Source organism: Coffea arabica, chromosome 11e (assembly GCF_036785885.1).
Source record: "Coffea arabica cultivar ET-39 chromosome 11e, Coffea Arabica ET-39 HiFi, whole genome shotgun sequence".
NCBI classification, from domain to species: domain Eukaryota; kingdom Viridiplantae; phylum Streptophyta; class Magnoliopsida; order Gentianales; family Rubiaceae; genus Coffea; species Coffea arabica.
The window spans coordinates 46328220-46344931 of record NC_092331.1 but is presented as its reverse complement, the minus strand read 5'-3'; the positions used below and the strand labels follow the sequence as shown (position 1 = coordinate 46344931).

The window sequence follows — 16712 nt, the reverse complement described above, 5'->3', positions numbered from 1 at the left end:
TACCTGACCCGTCACGGGTTGGCGGGTCGGGGTTCGGGTCAACAGATTTTCTGGCGGGTCTGTTGACCCGAACCCGACCCGCCAACCTGATTTGGACCCGAATTGCCACCCCTAACTGCAAGCGTGAAGGATTGATTTCATGATAATTTAGAGTTGCGGGATGAGGGAAAAAAACAGGGTGCAAATCAATAACAAAAAAAAATATAAAGTAAATAAATAAAAGGATAAGAGGAAAATGCTTGAATTGACGCTTAAAATGAATTTCGGTCTAGAAAAGCCACACTGCTTCGCAGGACGGGGTAGTTTAAAAGAATAAAGCGAAAGGAACATGGCGGGTGCGATCATACCAGCACTAATGCACCGGATCCCATCAGAACTCCGAAGTTAAGCGTGCTTGGGCGAGAGTAGTACTAGGATGGGTGACCCCCTGGGAAGTCCTCGTGTTGCACCCCTCTCTTTTTTGTTTCGAAATCCAAATTTCCTATTCGTTCTTTATCCTGTAGTAATTTAGCTCCGTCGGAACGATTGCTTAATATTTTGCTTCTTGTCGAAGCGTGAAGGAGGATCTGAAGGCGCGAGACAAATCAGGAACGGTACGGCTCGATCAAAGCCCGGATCGTCGCTCAAATTTGTCGGCGCAAATGTATCACCGCAACTAGGGGTGGCAATTTTCGACACGACCTGAAAACACGACACGAACCTAACACGAAATTAATGGGTTTGGGTTGAGGTTTCGGGAATTCGGGTCAGAATCGGGTTGGACCCGATGAACCCGAAAAGAAAACCGGTCGATTTCGGGTCAACCCGTGGTGACCTGATATGACCCGATATGACCCGTTTACGAATTAAAAATAATTTAATAAACATAAAAATAATTTTATCTAACTAAACTAAGTTATTCTTTTTTTCAAAGGCATTAATTACTTAATCCTAAACGAATTTATTTAATTTGTGTGAAGTTGAAATTATTATACTTGGACAAATAATATATTATATTATTTTTCACTTTTGTATTGTTTTAATTTATTTTATATTTTGCTTGGGATAAAACACTTTTACGGTGTTTAATTTATTTTAGATTTGATTTGGAATCATTTATTTAAATTTTTATTACTTGATTATGTAATTAGTTTTGTGAGAAATTGATTTTATTAGAAATTACAGTGATAAATTAATAAATTAAAATTAAGTTTCGGGTCATTTCGGGTCGACCCGCCGCCCCGTAAACCTGAAATTTTCGGGTTCGGGTCAGCATACCTGACCCGTCACGGGTTGGCGGGTCGGGGTTCGGGTCAACAGATTTTCTGGCGGGTCTGTTGACCCGAACCCGACCCGCCAACCTGATTTGGACCCGAATTGCCACCCCTAACTGCAAGCGTGAAGGATTGATTTCATGATAATTTAGAGTTGCGGGATGAGGGAAAAAAACAGGGTGCAAATCAATAACAAAAAAAAATATAAAGTAAATAAATAAAAGGATAAGAGGAAAATGCTTGAATTGACGCTTAAAATGAATTTCGGTCTAGAAAAGCCACACTGCTTCGCAGGACGGGGTAGTTTAAAAGAATAAAGCGAAAGGAACATGGCGGGTGCGATCATACCAGCACTAATGCACCGGATCCCATCAGAACTCCGAAGTTAAGCGTGCTTGGGCGAGAGTAGTACTAGGATGGGTGACCCCCTGGGAAGTCCTCGTGTTGCACCCCTCTCTTTTTTGTTTCGAAATCCAAATTTCCTATTCGTTCTTTATCCTGTAGTAATTTAGCTCCGTCGGAACGATTGCTTAATATTTTGCTTCTTGTCGAAGCGTGAAGGAGGATCTGAAGGCGCGAGACAAATCAGGAACGGTACGGCTCGATCAAAGCCCGGATCGTCGCTCAAATTTGTCGGCGCAAATGTATCACCGCAACTAGGGGTGGCAATTTTCGACACGACCTGAAAACACGACACGAACCTAACACGAAATTAATGGGTTTGGGTTGAGGTTTCGGGAATTCGGGTCAGAATCGGGTTGGACCCGATGAACCCGAAAAGAAAACCGGTCGATTTCGGGTCAACCCGTGGTGACCTGATATGACCCGTTTACGAATTAAAAATAATTTAATAAACATAAAAATAATTTTATCTAACTAAACTAAGTTATTCTTTTTTTCAAAGGCATTAATTACTTAATCCTAAACGAATTTATTTAATTTGTGTGAAGTTGAAATTATTATACTTGGACAAATAATATATTATATTATTTTTCACTTTTGTATTGTTTTAATTTATTTTATATTTTGCTTGGGATAAAACACTTTTACGGTGTTTAATTTATTTTAGATTTGATTTGGAATCATTTATTTAAATTTTTATTACTTGATTATGTAATTAGTTTTGTGAGAAATTGATTTTATTAGAAATTACAGTGATAAATTAATAAATTAAAATTAAGTTTCGGGTCATTTCGGGTCGACCCGCCGCCCCGTAAACCTGAAATTTTCGGGTTCGGGTCAGCATACCTGACCCGTCACGGGTTGGCGGGTCGGGGTTCGGGTCAACAGATTTTCTGGCGGGTCTGTTGACCCGAACCCGACCCGCCAACCTGATTTGGACCCGAATTGCCACCCCTAACTGCAAGCGTGAAGGATTGATTTCATGATAATTTAGAGTTGCGGGATGAGGGAAAAAAACAGGGTGCAAATCAATAACAAAAAAAAATATAAAGTAAATAAATAAAAGGATAAGAGGAAAATGCTTGAATTGACGCTTAAAATGAATTTCGGTCTAGAAAAGCCACACTGCTTCGCAGGACGGGGTAGTTTAAAAGAATAAAGCGAAAGGAACATGGCGGGTGCGATCATACCAGCACTAATGCACCGGATCCCATCAGAACTCCGAAGTTAAGCGTGCTTGGGCGAGAGTAGTACTAGGATGGGTGACCCCCTGGGAAGTCCTCGTGTTGCACCCCTCTCTTTTTTGTTTCGAAATCCAAATTTCCTATTCGTTCTTTATCCTGTAGTAATTTAGCTCCGTCGGAACGATTGCTTAATATTTTGCTTCTTGTCGAAGCGTGAAGGAGGATCTGAAGGCGCGAGACAAATCAGGAACGGTACGGCTCGATCAAAGCCCGGATCGTCGCTCAAATTTGTCGGCGCAAATGTATCACCGCAACTAGGGGTGGCAATTTTCGACACGACCTGAAAACACGACACGAACCTAACACGAAATTAATGGGTTTGGGTTGAGGTTTCGGGAATTCGGGTCAGAATCGGGTTGGACCCGATGAACCCGAAAAGAAAACCGGTCGATTTCGGGTCAACCCGTGGTGACCTGATATGACCCGATATGACCCGTTTACGAATTAAAAATAATTTAATAAACATAAAAATAATTTTATCTAACTAAACTAAGTTATTCTTTTTTTCAAAGGCATTAATTACTTAATCCTAAACGAATTTATTTAATTTGTGTGAAGTTGAAATTATTATACTTGGACAAATAATATATTATATTATTTTTCACTTTTGTATTGTTTTAATTTATTTTATATTTTGCTTGGGATAAAACACTTTTACGGTGTTTAATTTATTTTAGATTTGATTTGGAATCATTTATTTAAATTTTTATTACTTGATTATGTAATTAGTTTTGTGAGAAATTGATTTTATTAGAAATTACAGTGATAAATTAATAAATTAAAATTAAGTTTCGGGTCATTTCGGGTCGACCCGCCGCCCCGTAAACCTGAAATTTTCGGGTTCGGGTCAGCATATCTGACCCGTCACGGGTTGGCGGGTCGGGGTTCGGGTCAACAGATTTTCTGGCGGGTCTGTTGACCCGAACCCGACCCGCCAACCTGATTTGGACCCGAATTGCCACCCCTAACTGCAAGCGTGAAGGATTGATTTCATGATAATTTAGAGTTGCGGGATGAGGGAAAAAAACAGGGTGCAAATCAATAACAAAAAAAAATATAAAGTAAATAAATAAAAGGATAAGAGGAAAATGCTTGAATTGACGCTTAAAATGAATTTCGGTCTAGAAAAGCCACACTGCTTCGCAGGACGGGGTAGTTTAAAAGAATAAAGCGAAAGGAACATGGCGGGTGCGATCATACCAGCACTAATGCACCGGATCCCATCAGAACTCCGAAGTTAAGCGTGCTTGGGCGAGAGTAGTACTAGGATGGGTGACCCCCTGGGAAGTCCTCGTGTTGCACCCCTCTCTTTTTTGTTTCGAAATCCAAATTTCCTATTCGTTCTTTATCCTGTAGTAATTTAGCTCCGTCGGAACGATTGCTTAATATTTTGCTTCTTGTCGAAGCGTGAAGGAGGATCTGAAGGCGCGAGACAAATCAGGAACGGTACGGCTCGATCAAAGCCCGGATCGTCGCTCAAATTTGTCGGCGCAAATGTATCACCGCAACTAGGGGTGGCAATTTTCGACACGACCTGAAAACACGACACGAACCTAACACGAAATTAATGGGTTTGGGTTGAGGTTTCGGGAATTCGGGTCAGAATCGGGTTGGACCCGATGAACCCGAAAAGAAAACCGGTCGATTTCGGGTCAACCCGTGGTGACCTGATATGACCCGATATGACCCGTTTACGAATTAAAAATAATTTAATAAACATAAAAATAAATTTATCTAACTAAACTAAGTTATTCTTTTTTTCAAAGGCATTAATTACTTAATCCTAAACGAATTTATTTAATTTGTGTGAAGTTGAAATTATTATACTTGGACAAATAATATATTATATTATTTTTCACTTTTGTATTGTTTTAATTTATTTTATATTTTGCTTGGGATAAAACACTTTTACGGTGTTTAATTTATTTTAGATTTGATTTGGAATCATTTATTTAAATTTTTATTACTTGATTATGTAATTAGTTTTGTGAGAAATTGATTTTATTAGAAATTACAGTGATAAATTAATAAATTAAAATTAAGTTTCGGGTCATTTCTGGTCGACCCGCCGCCCCGTAAACCTGAAATTTTCGGGTTCGGGTCAGCATACCTGACCCGTCACGGGTTGGCGGGTCGGGGTTCGGGTCAACAGATTTTCTGGCGGGTCTGTTGACCCGAACCCGACCCGCCAACCTGATTTGGACCCGAATTGCCACCCCTAACTGCAAGCGTGAAGGATTGATTTCATGATAATTTAGAGTTGCGGGATGAGGGAAAAAAACAGGGTGCAAATCAATAACAAAAAAATATATAAAGTAAATAAATAAAAGGATAAGAGGAAAATGCTTGAATTGACGCTTAAAATGAATTTCGGTCTAGAAAAGCCACACTGCTTCGCAGGACGGGGTAGTTTAAAAGAATAAAGCGAAAGGAACATGGCGGGTGCGATCATACCAGCACTAATGCACCGGATCCCATCAGAACTCCGAAGTTAAGCGTGCTTGGGCGAGAGTAGTACTAGGATGGGTGACCCCCTGGGAAGTCCTCGTGTTGCACCCCTCTCTTTTTTGTTTCGAAATCCAAATTTCCTATTCGTTCTTTATCCTGTAGTAATTTAGCTCCGTCGGAACGATTGCTTAATATTTTGCTTCTTGTCGAAGCGTGAAGGAGGATCTGAAGGCGCGAGACAAATCAGGAACGGTACGGCTCGATCAAAGCCCGGATCGTCGCTCAAATTTGTCGGCGCAAATGTATCACCGCAACTAGGGGTGGCAATTTTCGACACGACCTGAAAACACGACACGAACCTAACACGAAATTAATGGGTTTGGGTTGAGGTTTCGGGAATTCGGGTCAGAATCGGGTTGGACCCGATGAACCCGAAAAGAAAACCGGTCGATTTCGGGTCAACCCGTGGTGACCTGATATGACCCGTTTACGAATTAAAAATAATTTAATAAACATAAAAATAATTTTATCTAACTAAACTAAGTTATTCTTTTTTTCAAAGGCATTAATTACTTAATCCTAAACGAATTTATTTAATTTGTGTGAAGTTGAAATTATTATACTTGGACAAATAATATATTATATTATTTTTCACTTTTGTATTGTTTTAATTTATTTTATATTTTGCTTGGGATAAAACACTTTTACGGTGTTTAATTTATTTTAGATTTGATTTGGAATCATTTATTTAAATTTTTATTACTTGATTATGTAATTAGTTTTGTGAGAAATTGATTTTATTAGAAATTACAGTGATAAATTAATAAATTAAAATTAAGTTTCGGGTCATTTCGGGTCGACCCGCCGCCCCGTAAACCTGAAATTTTCGGGTTCGGGTCAGCATACCTGACCCGTCACGGGTTGGCGGGTCGGGGTTCGGGTCAACAGATTTTCTGGCGGGTCTGTTGACCCGAACCCGACCCGCCAACCTGATTTGGACCCGAATTGCCACCCCTAACTGCAAGCGTGAAGGATTGATTTCATGATAATTTAGAGTTGCGGGATGAGGGAAAAAAACAGGGTGCAAATCAATAACAAAAAAAAATATAAAGTAAATAAATAAAAGGATAAGAGGAAAATGCTTGAATTGACGCTTAAAATGAATTTCGGTCTAGAAAAGCCACACTGCTTCGCAGGACGGGGTAGTTTAAAAGAATAAAGCGAAAGGAACATGGCGGGTGCGATCATACCAGCACTAATGCACCGGATCCCATCAGAACTCCGAAGTTAAGCGTGCTTGGGCGAGAGTAGTACTAGGATGGGTGACCCCCTGGGAAGTCCTCGTGTTGCACCCCTCTCTTTTTTGTTTCGAAATCCAAATTTCCTATTCGTTCTTTATCCTGTAGTAATTTAGCTCCGTCGGAACGATTGCTTAATATTTTGCTTCTTGTCGAAGCGTGAAGGAGGATCTGAAGGCGCGAGACAAATCAGGAACGGTACGGCTCGATCAAAGCCCGGATCGTCGCTCAAATTTGTCGGCGCAAATGTATCACCGCAACTAGGGGTGGCAATTTTCGACACGACCTGAAAACACGACACGAACCTAACACGAAATTAATGGGTTTGGGTTGAGGTTTCGGGAATTCGGGTCAGAATCGGGTTGGACCCGATGAACCCGAAAAGAAAACCGGTCGATTTCGGGTCAACCCGTGGTGACCTGATATGACCCGATATGACCCGTTTACGAATTAAAAATAATTTAATAAACATAAAAATAATTTTATCTAACTAAACTAAGTTATTCTTTTTTTCAAAGGCATTAATTACTTAATCCTAAACGAATTTATTTAATTTGTGTGAAGTTGAAATTATTATACTTGGACAAATAATATATTATATTATTTTTCACTTTTGTATTGTTTTAATTTATTTTATATTTTGCTTGGGATAAAACACTTTTACGGTGTTTAATTTATTTTAGATTTGATTTGGAATCATTTATTTAAATTTTTATTACTTGATTATGTAATTAGTTTTGTGAGAAATTGATTTTATTAGAAATTACAGTGATAAATTAATAAATTAAAATTAAGTTTCGGGTCATTTCGGGTCGACCCGCCGCCCCGTAAACCTGAAATTTTCGGGTTCGGGTCAGCATACCTGACCCGTCACGGGTTGGCGGGTCGGGGTTCGGGTCAACAGATTTTCTGGCGGGTCTGTTGACCCGAACCCGACCCGCCAACCTGATTTGGACCCGAATTGCCACCCCTAACTGCAAGCGTGAAGGATTGATTTCATGATAATTTAGAGTTGCGGGATGAGGGAAAAAAACAGGGTGCAAATCAATAACAAAAAAAAATATAAAGTAAATAAATAAAAGGATAAGAGGAAAATGCTTGAATTGACGCTTAAAATGAATTTCGGTCTAGAAAAGCCACACTGCTTCGCAGGACGGGGTAGTTTAAAAGAATAAAGCGAAAGGAACATGGCGGGTGCGATCATACCAGCACTAATGCACCGGATCCCATCAGAACTCCGAAGTTAAGCGTGCTTGGGCGAGAGTAGTACTAGGATGGGTGACCCCCTGGGAAGTCCTCGTGTTGCACCCCTCTCTTTTTTGTTTCGAAATCCAAATTTCCTATTCGTTCTTTATCCTGTAGTAATTTAGCTCCGTCGGAACGATTGCTTAATATTTTGCTTCTTGTCGAAGCGTGAAGGAGGATCTGAAGGCGCGAGACAAATCAGGAACGGTACGGCTCGATCAAAGCCCGGATCGTCGCTCAAATTTGTCGGCGCAAATGTATCACCGCAACTAGGGGTGGCAATTTTCGACACGACCTGAAAACACGACACGAACCTAACACGAAATTAATGGGTTTGGGTTGAGGTTTCGGGAATTCGGGTCAGAATCGGGTTGGACCCGATGAACCCGAAAAGAAAACCGGTCGATTTCGGGTCAACCCGTGGTGACCTGATATGACCCGATATGACCCGTTTACGAATTAAAAATAATTTAATAAACATAAAAATAATTTTATCTAACTAAACTAAGTTATTCTTTTTTTCAAAGGCATTAATTACTTAATCCTAAACGAATTTATTTAATTTGTGTGAAGTTGAAATTATTATACTTGGACAAATAATATATTATATTATTTTTCACTTTTGTATTGTTTTAATTTATTTTATATTTTGCTTGGGATAAAACACTTTTACGGTGTTTAATTTATTTTAGATTTGATTTGGAATCATTTATTTAAATTTTTATTACTTGATTATGTAATTAGTTTTGTGAGAAATTGATTTTATTAGAAATTACAGTGATAAATTAATAAATTAAAATTAAGTTTCGGGTCATTTCGGGTCGACCCGCCGCCCCGTAAACCTGAAATTTTCGGGTTCGGGTCAGCATACCTGACCCGTCACGGGTTGGCGGGTCGGGGTTCGGGTCAACAGATTTTCTGGCGGGTCTGTTGACCCGAACCCGACCCGCCAACCTGATTTGGACCCGAATTGCCACCCCTAACTGCAAGCGTGAAGGATTGATTTCATGATAATTTAGAGTTGCGGGATGAGGGAAAAAAACAGGGTGCAAATCAATAACAAAAAAAAATATAAAGTAAATAAATAAAAGGATAAGAGGAAAATGCTTGAATTGACGCTTAAAATGAATTTCGGTCTAGAAAAGCCACACTGCTTCGCAGGACGGGGTAGTTTAAAAGAATAAAGCGAAAGGAACATGGCGGGTGCGATCATACCAGCACTAATGCACCGGATCCCATCAGAACTCCGAAGTTAAGCGTGCTTGGGCGAGAGTAGTACTAGGATGGGTGACCCCCTGGGAAGTCCTCGTGTTGCACCCCTCTCTTTTTTGTTTCGAAATCCAAATTTCCTATTCGTTCTTTATCCTGTAGTAATTTAGCTCCGTCGGAACGATTGCTTAATATTTTGCTTCTTGTCGAAGCGTGAAGGAGGATCTGAAGGCGCGAGACAAATCAGGAACGGTACGGCTCGATCAAAGCCCGGATCGTCGCTCAAATTTGTCGGCGCAAATGTATCACCGCAACTAGGGGTGGCAATTTTCGACACGACCTGAAAACACGACACGAACCTAACACGAAATTAATGGGTTTGGGTTGAGGTTTCGGGAATTCGGGTCAGAATCGGGTTGGACCCGATGAACCCGAAAAGAAAACCGGTCGATTTCGGGTCAACCCGTGGTGACCTGATATGACCCGTTTACGAATTAAAAATAATTTAATAAACATAAAAATAAATTTATCTAACTAAACTAAGTTATTCTTTTTTTCAAAGGCATTAATTACTTAATCCTAAACGAATTTATTTAATTTGTGTGAAGTTGAAATTATTATACTTGGACAAATAATATATTATATTATTTTTCACTTTTGTATTGTTTTAATTTATTTTATATTTTGCTTGGGATAAAACACTTTTACGGTGTTTAATTTATTTTAGATTTGATTTGGAATCATTTATTTAAATTTTTATTACTTGATTATGTAATTAGTTTTGTGAGAAATTGATTTTATTAGAAATTACAGTGATAAATTAATAAATTAAAATTAAGTTTCGGGTCATTTCGGGTCGACCCGCCGCCCCGTAAACCTGAAATTTTCGGGTTCGGGTCAGCATACCTGACCCGTCACGAGTTGGCGGGTCGGGGTTCGGGTCAACAGATTTTCTGGCGGGTCTGTTGACCCGAACCCGACCCGCCAACCTGATTTGGACCCGAATTGCCACCCCTAACTGCAAGCGTGAAGGATTGATTTCATGATAATTTAGAGTTGCGGGATGAGGGAAAAAAACAGGGTGCAAATCAATAACAAAAAAAAATATAAAGTAAATAAATAAAAGGATAAGAGGAAAATGCTTGAATTGACGCTTAAAATGAATTTCGGTCTAGAAAAGCCACACTGCTTCGCAGGACGGGGTAGTTTAAAAGAATAAAGCGAAAGGAACATGGCGGGTGCGATCATACCAGCACTAATGCACCGGATCCCATCAGAACTCCGAAGTTAAGCGTGCTTGGGCGAGAGTAGTACTAGGATGGGTGACCCCCTGGGAAGTCCTCGTGTTGCACCCCTCTCTTTTTTGTTTCGAAATCCAAATTTCCTATTCGTTCTTTATCCTGTAGTAATTTAGCTCCGTCGGAACGATTGCTTAATATTTTGCTTCTTGTCGAAGCGTGAAGGAGGATCTGAAGGCGCGAGACAAATCAGGAACGGTACGGCTCGATCAAAGCCCGGATCGTCGCTCAAATTTGTCGGCGCAAATGTATCACCGCAACTAGGGGTGGCAATTTTCGACACGACCTGAAAACACGACACGAACCTAACACGAAATTAATGGGTTTGGGTTGAGGTTTCGGGAATTCGGGTCAGAATCGGGTTGGACCCGATGAACCCGAAAAGAAAACCGGTCGATTTCGGGTCAACCCGTGGTGACCTGATATGACCCGATATGACCCGTTTACGAATTAAAAATAATTTAATAAACATAAAAATAATTTTATCTAACTAAACTAAGTTATTCTTTTTTTCAAAGGCATTAATTACTTAATCCTAAACGAATTTATTTAATTTGTGTGAAGTTGAAATTATTATACTTGGACAAATAATATATTATATTATTTTTCACTTTTGTATTGTTTTAATTTATTTTATATTTTGCTTGGGATAAAACACTTTTACGGTGTTTAATTTATTTTAGATTTGATTTGGAATCATTTATTTAAATTTTTATTACTTGATTATGTAATTAGTTTTGTGAGAAATTGATTTTATTAGAAATTACAGTGATAAATTAATAAATTAAAATTAAGTTTCGGGTCATTTCGGGTCGACCCGCCGCCCCGTAAACCTGAAATTTTCGGGTTCGGGTCAGCATACCTGACCCGTCACGGGTTGGCGGGTCGGGGTTCGGGTCAACAGATTTTCTGGCGGGTCTGTTGACCCGAACCCGACCCGCCAACCTGATTTGGACCCGAATTGCCACCCCTAACTGCAAGCGTGAAGGATTGATTTCATGATAATTTAGAGTTGCGGGATGAGGGAAAAAAACAGGGTGCAAATCAATAACAAAAAAAAATATAAAGTAAATAAATAAAAGGATAAGAGGAAAATGCTTGAATTGACGCTTAAAATGAATTTCGGTCTAGAAAAGCCACACTGCTTCGCAGGACGGGGTAGTTTAAAAGAATAAAGCGAAAGGAACATGGCGGGTGCGATCATACCAGCACTAATGCACCGGATCCCATCAGAACTCCGAAGTTAAGCGTGCTTGGGCGAGAGTAGTACTAGGATGGGTGACCCCCTGGGAAGTCCTCGTGTTGCACCCCTCTCTTTTTTGTTTCGAAATCCAAATTTCCTATTCGTTCTTTATCCTGTAGTAATTTAGCTCCGTCGGAACGATTGCTTAATATTTTGCTTCTTGTCGAAGCGTGAAGGAGGATCTGAAGGCGCGAGACAAATCAGGAACGGTACGGCTCGATCAAAGCCCGGATCGTCGCTCAAATTTGTCGGCGCAAATGTATCACCGCAACTAGGGGTGGCAATTTTCGACACGACCTGAAAACACGACACGAACCTAACACGAAATTAATGGGTTTGGGTTGAGGTTTCGGGAATTCGGGTCAGAATCGGGTTGGACCCGATGAACCCGAAAAGAAAACCGGTCGATTTCGGGTCAACCCGTGGTGACCTGATATGACCCGATATGACCCGTTTACGAATTAAAAATAATTTAATAAACATAAAAATAATTTTATCTAACTAAACTAAGTTATTCTTTTTTTCAAAGGCATTAATTACTTAATCCTAAACGAATTTATTTAATTTGTGTGAAGTTGAAATTATTATACTTGCACCCCTAACTGCAAGCGTGAAGGATTGATTTCATGATAATTTAGAGTTGCGGGATGAGGGAAAAAAACAGGGTGCAAATCAATAACAAAAAAAAATATAAAGTAAATAAATAAAAGGATAAGAGGAAAATGCTTGAATTGACGCTTAAAATGAATTTCGGTCTAGAAAAGCCACACTGCTTCGCAGGACGGGGTAGTTTAAAAGAATAACGCGAAAGGAACATGGCGGGTGCGATCATACCAGCACTAATGCACCGGATCCCATCAGAACTCCGAAGTTAAGCGTGCTTGGGCGAGAGTAGTACTAGGATGGGTGACCCCCTGGGACGTCCTCGTGTTGCACCCCTCTCTTTTTTGTTTCGAAATCCAAATTTCCTATTCGTTCTTTATCCTGTAGTAATTTAGCTCCGTCGGAACGATTGCTTAATATTTTGCTTCTTGTCGAAGCGTGAAGGAGGATCTGAAGGCGCGAGACAAATCAGGAACGGTACGGCTCGATCAAAGCCCGGATCGTCGCTCAAATTTGTCGGCGCAAATGTATCACCGCAACTAGGGGTGGCAATTTTCGACACGACACGAACCTAACACGAAATTAATGGGTTTGGGTTGAGGTTTCGGGAATTCGGGTCAGAATCGGGTTGGACCCGATGAACCCGAAAAGAAAACCGGTCGATTTCGGGTCAACCCGTGGTGACCTGATATGACCCGATATGACCCGTTTACGAATTAAAAATAATTTAATAAACATAAAAATAATTTTATCTAACTAAACTAAGTTATTCTTTTTTTCAAAGGCATTAATTACTTAATCCTAAACGAATTTATTTAATTTGTGTGAAGTTGAAATTATTATACTTGGACAAATAATATATTATATTATTTTTCACTTTTGTATTGTTTTAATTTATTTTATATTTTGCTTGGGATAAAACACTTTTACGGTGTTTAATTTATTTTAGATTTGATTTGGAATCATTTATTTAAATTTTTATTACTTGATTATGTAATTAGTTTTGTGAGAAATTGATTTTATTAGAAATTACAGTGATAAATTAATAAATTAAAATTAAGTTTCGGGTCATTTCGGGTCGACCCGCCGCCCCGTAAACCTGAAATTTTCGGGTTCGGGGAACGGTACGGCTCGATCAAAGCCCGGATCGTCGCTCAAATTTGTCGGCGCAAATGTATCACCGCAACTAGGGGTGGCAATTTTCGACACGACACGAACCTAACACGAAATTAATGGGTTTGGGTTGAGGTTTCGGGAATTCGGGTCAGAATCGGGTTGGACCCGATGAACCCGAAAAGAAAACCGGTCGATTTCGGGTCAACCCGTGGTGACCTGATATGACCCGATATGACCCGTTTACGAATTAAAAATAATTTAATAAACATAAAAATAATTTTATCTAACTAAACTAAGTTATTCTTTTTTTCAAAGGCATTAATTACTTAATCCTAAACGAATTTATTTAATTTGTGTGAAGTTGAAATTATTATACTTGGACAAATAATATATTATATTATTTTTCACTTTTGTATTGTTTTAATTTATTTTATATTTTGCTTGGGATAAAACACTTTTACGGTGTTTAATTTATTTTAGATTTGATTTGGAATCATTTATTTAAATTTTTATTACTTGATTATGTAATTAGTTTTGTGAGAAATTGATTTTATTAGAAATTACAGTGATAAATTAATAAATTAAAATTAAGTTTCGGGTCATTTCGGGTCGACCCGCCGCCCCGTAAACCTGAAATTTTCGGGTTCGGGTCAGCATACCTGACCCGTCACGGGTTGGCGGGTCGGGGTTCGGGTCAACAGATTTTCTGGCGGGTCTGTTGACCCGAACCCGACCCGCCAACCTGATTTGGACCCGAATTGCCACCCCTAACTGCAAGCGTGAAGGATTGATTTCATGATAATTTAGAGTTGCGGGATGAGGGAAAAAAACAGGGTGCAAATCAATAACAAAAAAAAATATAAAGTAAATAAATAAAAGGATAAGAGGAAAATGCTTGAATTGACGCTTAAAATGAATTTCGGTCTAGAAAAGCCACACTGCTTCGCAGGACGGGGTAGTTTAAAAGAATAACGCGAAAGGAACATGGCGGGTGCGATCATACCAGCACTAATGCACCGGATCCCATCAGAACTCCGAAGTTAAGCGTGCTTGGGCGAGAGTAGTACTAGGATGGGTGACCCCCTGGGACGTCCTCGTGTTGCACCCCTCTCTTTTTTGTTTCGAAATCCAAATTTCCTATTCGTTCTTTATCCTGTAGTAATTTAGCTCCGTCGGAACGATTGCTTAATATTTTGCTTCTTGTCGAAGCGTGAAGGAGGATCTGAAGGCGCGAGACAAATCAGGAACGGTACGGCTCGATCAAAGCCCGGATCGTCGCTCAAATTTGTCGGCGCAAATGTATCACCGCAACTAGGGGTGGCAATTTTCGACACGACACGAACCTAACACGAAATTAATGGGTTTGGGTTGAGGTTTCGGGAATTCGGGTCAGAATCGGGTTGGACCCGATGAACCCGAAAAGAAAACCGGTCGATTTCGGGTCAACCCGTGGTGACCTGATATGACCCGATATGACCCGTTTACGAATTAAAAATAATTTAATAAACATAAAAATAATTTTATCTAACTAAACTAAGTTATTCTTTTTTTCAAAGGCATTAATTACTTAATCCTAAACGAATTTATTTAATTTGTGTGAAGTTGAAATTATTATACTTGGACAAATAATATATTATATTATTTTTCACTTTTGTATTGTTTTAATTTATTTTATATTTTGCTTGGGATAAAACACTTTTACGGTGTTTAATTTATTTTAGATTTGATTTGGAATCATTTATTTAAATTTTTATTACTTGATTATGTAATTAGTTTTGTGAGAAATTGATTTTATTAGAAATTACAGTGATAAATTAATAAATTAAAATTAAGTTTCGGGTCATTTCGGGTCGACCCGCCGCCCCGTAAACCTGAAATTTTCGGGTTCGGGTCAGCATACCTGACCCGTCACGGGTTGGCGGGTCGGGGTTCGGGTCAACAGATTTTCTGGCGGGTCTGTTGACCCGAACCCGACCCGCCAACCTGATTTGGACCCGAATTGCCACCCCTAACTGCAAGCGTGAAGGATTGATTTCATGATAATTTAGAGTTGCGGGATGAGGGAAAAAAACAGCGTGCAAATCAATAACAAAAAAAAATATAAAGTAAATAAATAAAAGGATAAGAGGAAAATGCTTGAATTGACGCTTAAAATGAATTTCGGTCTAGAAAAGCCACACTGCTTCGCAGGACGGGGTAGTTTAAAAGAATAACGCGAAAGGAACATGGCGGGTGCGATCATACCAGCACTAATGCACCGGATCCCATCAGAACTCCGAAGTTAAGCGTGCTTGGGCGAGAGTAGTACTAGGATGGGTGACCCCCTGGGACGTCCTCGTGTTGCACCCCTCTCTTTTTTGTTTCGAAATCCAAATTTCCTATTCGTTCTTTATCCTGTAGTAATTTAGCTCCGTCGGAACGATTGCTTAATATTTTGCTTCTTGTCGAAGCGTGAAGGAGGATCTGAAGGCGCGAGACAAATCAGGAACGGTACGGCTCGATCAAAGCCCGGATCGTCGCTCAAATTTGTCGGCGCAAATGTATCACCGCAACTAGGGGTGGCAATTTTCGACACGACACGAACCTAACACGAAATTAATGGGTTTGGGTTGAGGTTTCGGGAATTCGGGTCAGAATCGGGTTGGACCCGATGAACCCGAAAAGAAAACCGGTCGATTTCGGGTCAACCCGTGGTGACCTGATATGACCCGATATGACCCGTTTACGAATTAAAAATAATTTAATAAACATAAAAATAATTTTATCTAACTAAACTAAGTTATTCTTTTTTTCAAAGGCATTAATTACTTAATCCTAAACGAATTTATTTAATTTGTGTGAAGTTGAAATTATTATACTTGGACAAATAATATATTATATTATTTTTCACTTTTGTATTGTTTTAATTTATTTTATATTTTGCTTGGGATAAAACACTTTTACGGTGTTTAATTTATTTTAGATTTGATTTGGAATCATTTATTTAAATTTTTATTACTTGATTATGTAATTAGTTTTGTGAGAAATTGATTTTATTAGAAATTACAGTGATAAATTAATAAATTAAAATTAAGTTTCGGGTCATTTCGGGTCGACCCGCCGCCCCGTAAACCTGAAATTTTCGGGTTCGGGTCAGCATACCTGACCCGTCACGGGTTGGCGGGTCGGGGTTCGGGTCAACAGATTTTCTGGCGGGTCTGTTGACCCGAACCCGACCCGCCAACCTGATTTGGACCCGAATTGCCACCCCTAACTGCAAGCGTGAAGGATTGATTTCATGATAATTTAGAGTTGCGGGATGAGGGAAAAAAACAGCGTGCAAATCAATAACAAAAAAAAATATAAAGTAAATA

General features: G+C 39.4%; 13 non-coding genes across 13 annotated transcripts; all 13 read left to right on the top strand.

The window, feature by feature from the left end:
* Positions 1-333: 333 nt before the first annotated feature.
* LOC140029610 (5S ribosomal RNA) lies at positions 334-452 on the top strand. Its single transcript, XR_011833516.1, has one exon. It is a non-coding gene; the product is annotated as a 5S ribosomal RNA (ribosomal RNA).
* A 1135-nt stretch (positions 453-1587) lies between these two features.
* On the top strand, positions 1588-1706 carry LOC140029609 (5S ribosomal RNA). Its single transcript, XR_011833515.1, has one exon. It is a non-coding gene; the product is annotated as a 5S ribosomal RNA (ribosomal RNA).
* A 1125-nt stretch (positions 1707-2831) lies between these two features.
* LOC140029608 (5S ribosomal RNA) lies at positions 2832-2950 on the top strand. Its single transcript, XR_011833514.1, has one exon. It is a non-coding gene; the product is annotated as a 5S ribosomal RNA (ribosomal RNA).
* A 1135-nt stretch (positions 2951-4085) lies between these two features.
* On the top strand, positions 4086-4204 carry LOC140029606 (5S ribosomal RNA). The gene has a single exon (XR_011833512.1). It is a non-coding gene; the product is annotated as a 5S ribosomal RNA (ribosomal RNA).
* Positions 4205-5339: 1135 nt separating this feature from the next.
* Positions 5340-5458, top strand: LOC140029605 (5S ribosomal RNA). The gene has a single exon (XR_011833511.1). It is a non-coding gene; the product is annotated as a 5S ribosomal RNA (ribosomal RNA).
* A 1125-nt stretch (positions 5459-6583) lies between these two features.
* Positions 6584-6702, top strand: LOC140029604 (5S ribosomal RNA). The gene has a single exon (XR_011833510.1). It is a non-coding gene; the product is annotated as a 5S ribosomal RNA (ribosomal RNA).
* A 1135-nt stretch (positions 6703-7837) lies between these two features.
* Positions 7838-7956, top strand: LOC140029603 (5S ribosomal RNA). The gene has a single exon (XR_011833509.1). It is a non-coding gene; the product is annotated as a 5S ribosomal RNA (ribosomal RNA).
* Positions 7957-9091: 1135 nt separating this feature from the next.
* LOC140029602 (5S ribosomal RNA) lies at positions 9092-9210 on the top strand. Its single transcript, XR_011833508.1, has one exon. It is a non-coding gene; the product is annotated as a 5S ribosomal RNA (ribosomal RNA).
* A 1125-nt stretch (positions 9211-10335) lies between these two features.
* Positions 10336-10454, top strand: LOC140029601 (5S ribosomal RNA). Its single transcript, XR_011833507.1, has one exon. It is a non-coding gene; the product is annotated as a 5S ribosomal RNA (ribosomal RNA).
* A 1135-nt stretch (positions 10455-11589) lies between these two features.
* Positions 11590-11708, top strand: LOC140029600 (5S ribosomal RNA). The gene has a single exon (XR_011833506.1). It is a non-coding gene; the product is annotated as a 5S ribosomal RNA (ribosomal RNA).
* A 752-nt stretch (positions 11709-12460) lies between these two features.
* Positions 12461-12579, top strand: LOC140031423 (5S ribosomal RNA). The gene has a single exon (XR_011835344.1). It is a non-coding gene; the product is annotated as a 5S ribosomal RNA (ribosomal RNA).
* Positions 12580-14348: 1769 nt separating this feature from the next.
* LOC140031422 (5S ribosomal RNA) lies at positions 14349-14467 on the top strand. Its single transcript, XR_011835343.1, has one exon. It is a non-coding gene; the product is annotated as a 5S ribosomal RNA (ribosomal RNA).
* Positions 14468-15589: 1122 nt separating this feature from the next.
* Positions 15590-15708, top strand: LOC140031420 (5S ribosomal RNA). The gene has a single exon (XR_011835341.1). It is a non-coding gene; the product is annotated as a 5S ribosomal RNA (ribosomal RNA).
* Positions 15709-16712: the final 1004 nt, after the last annotated feature.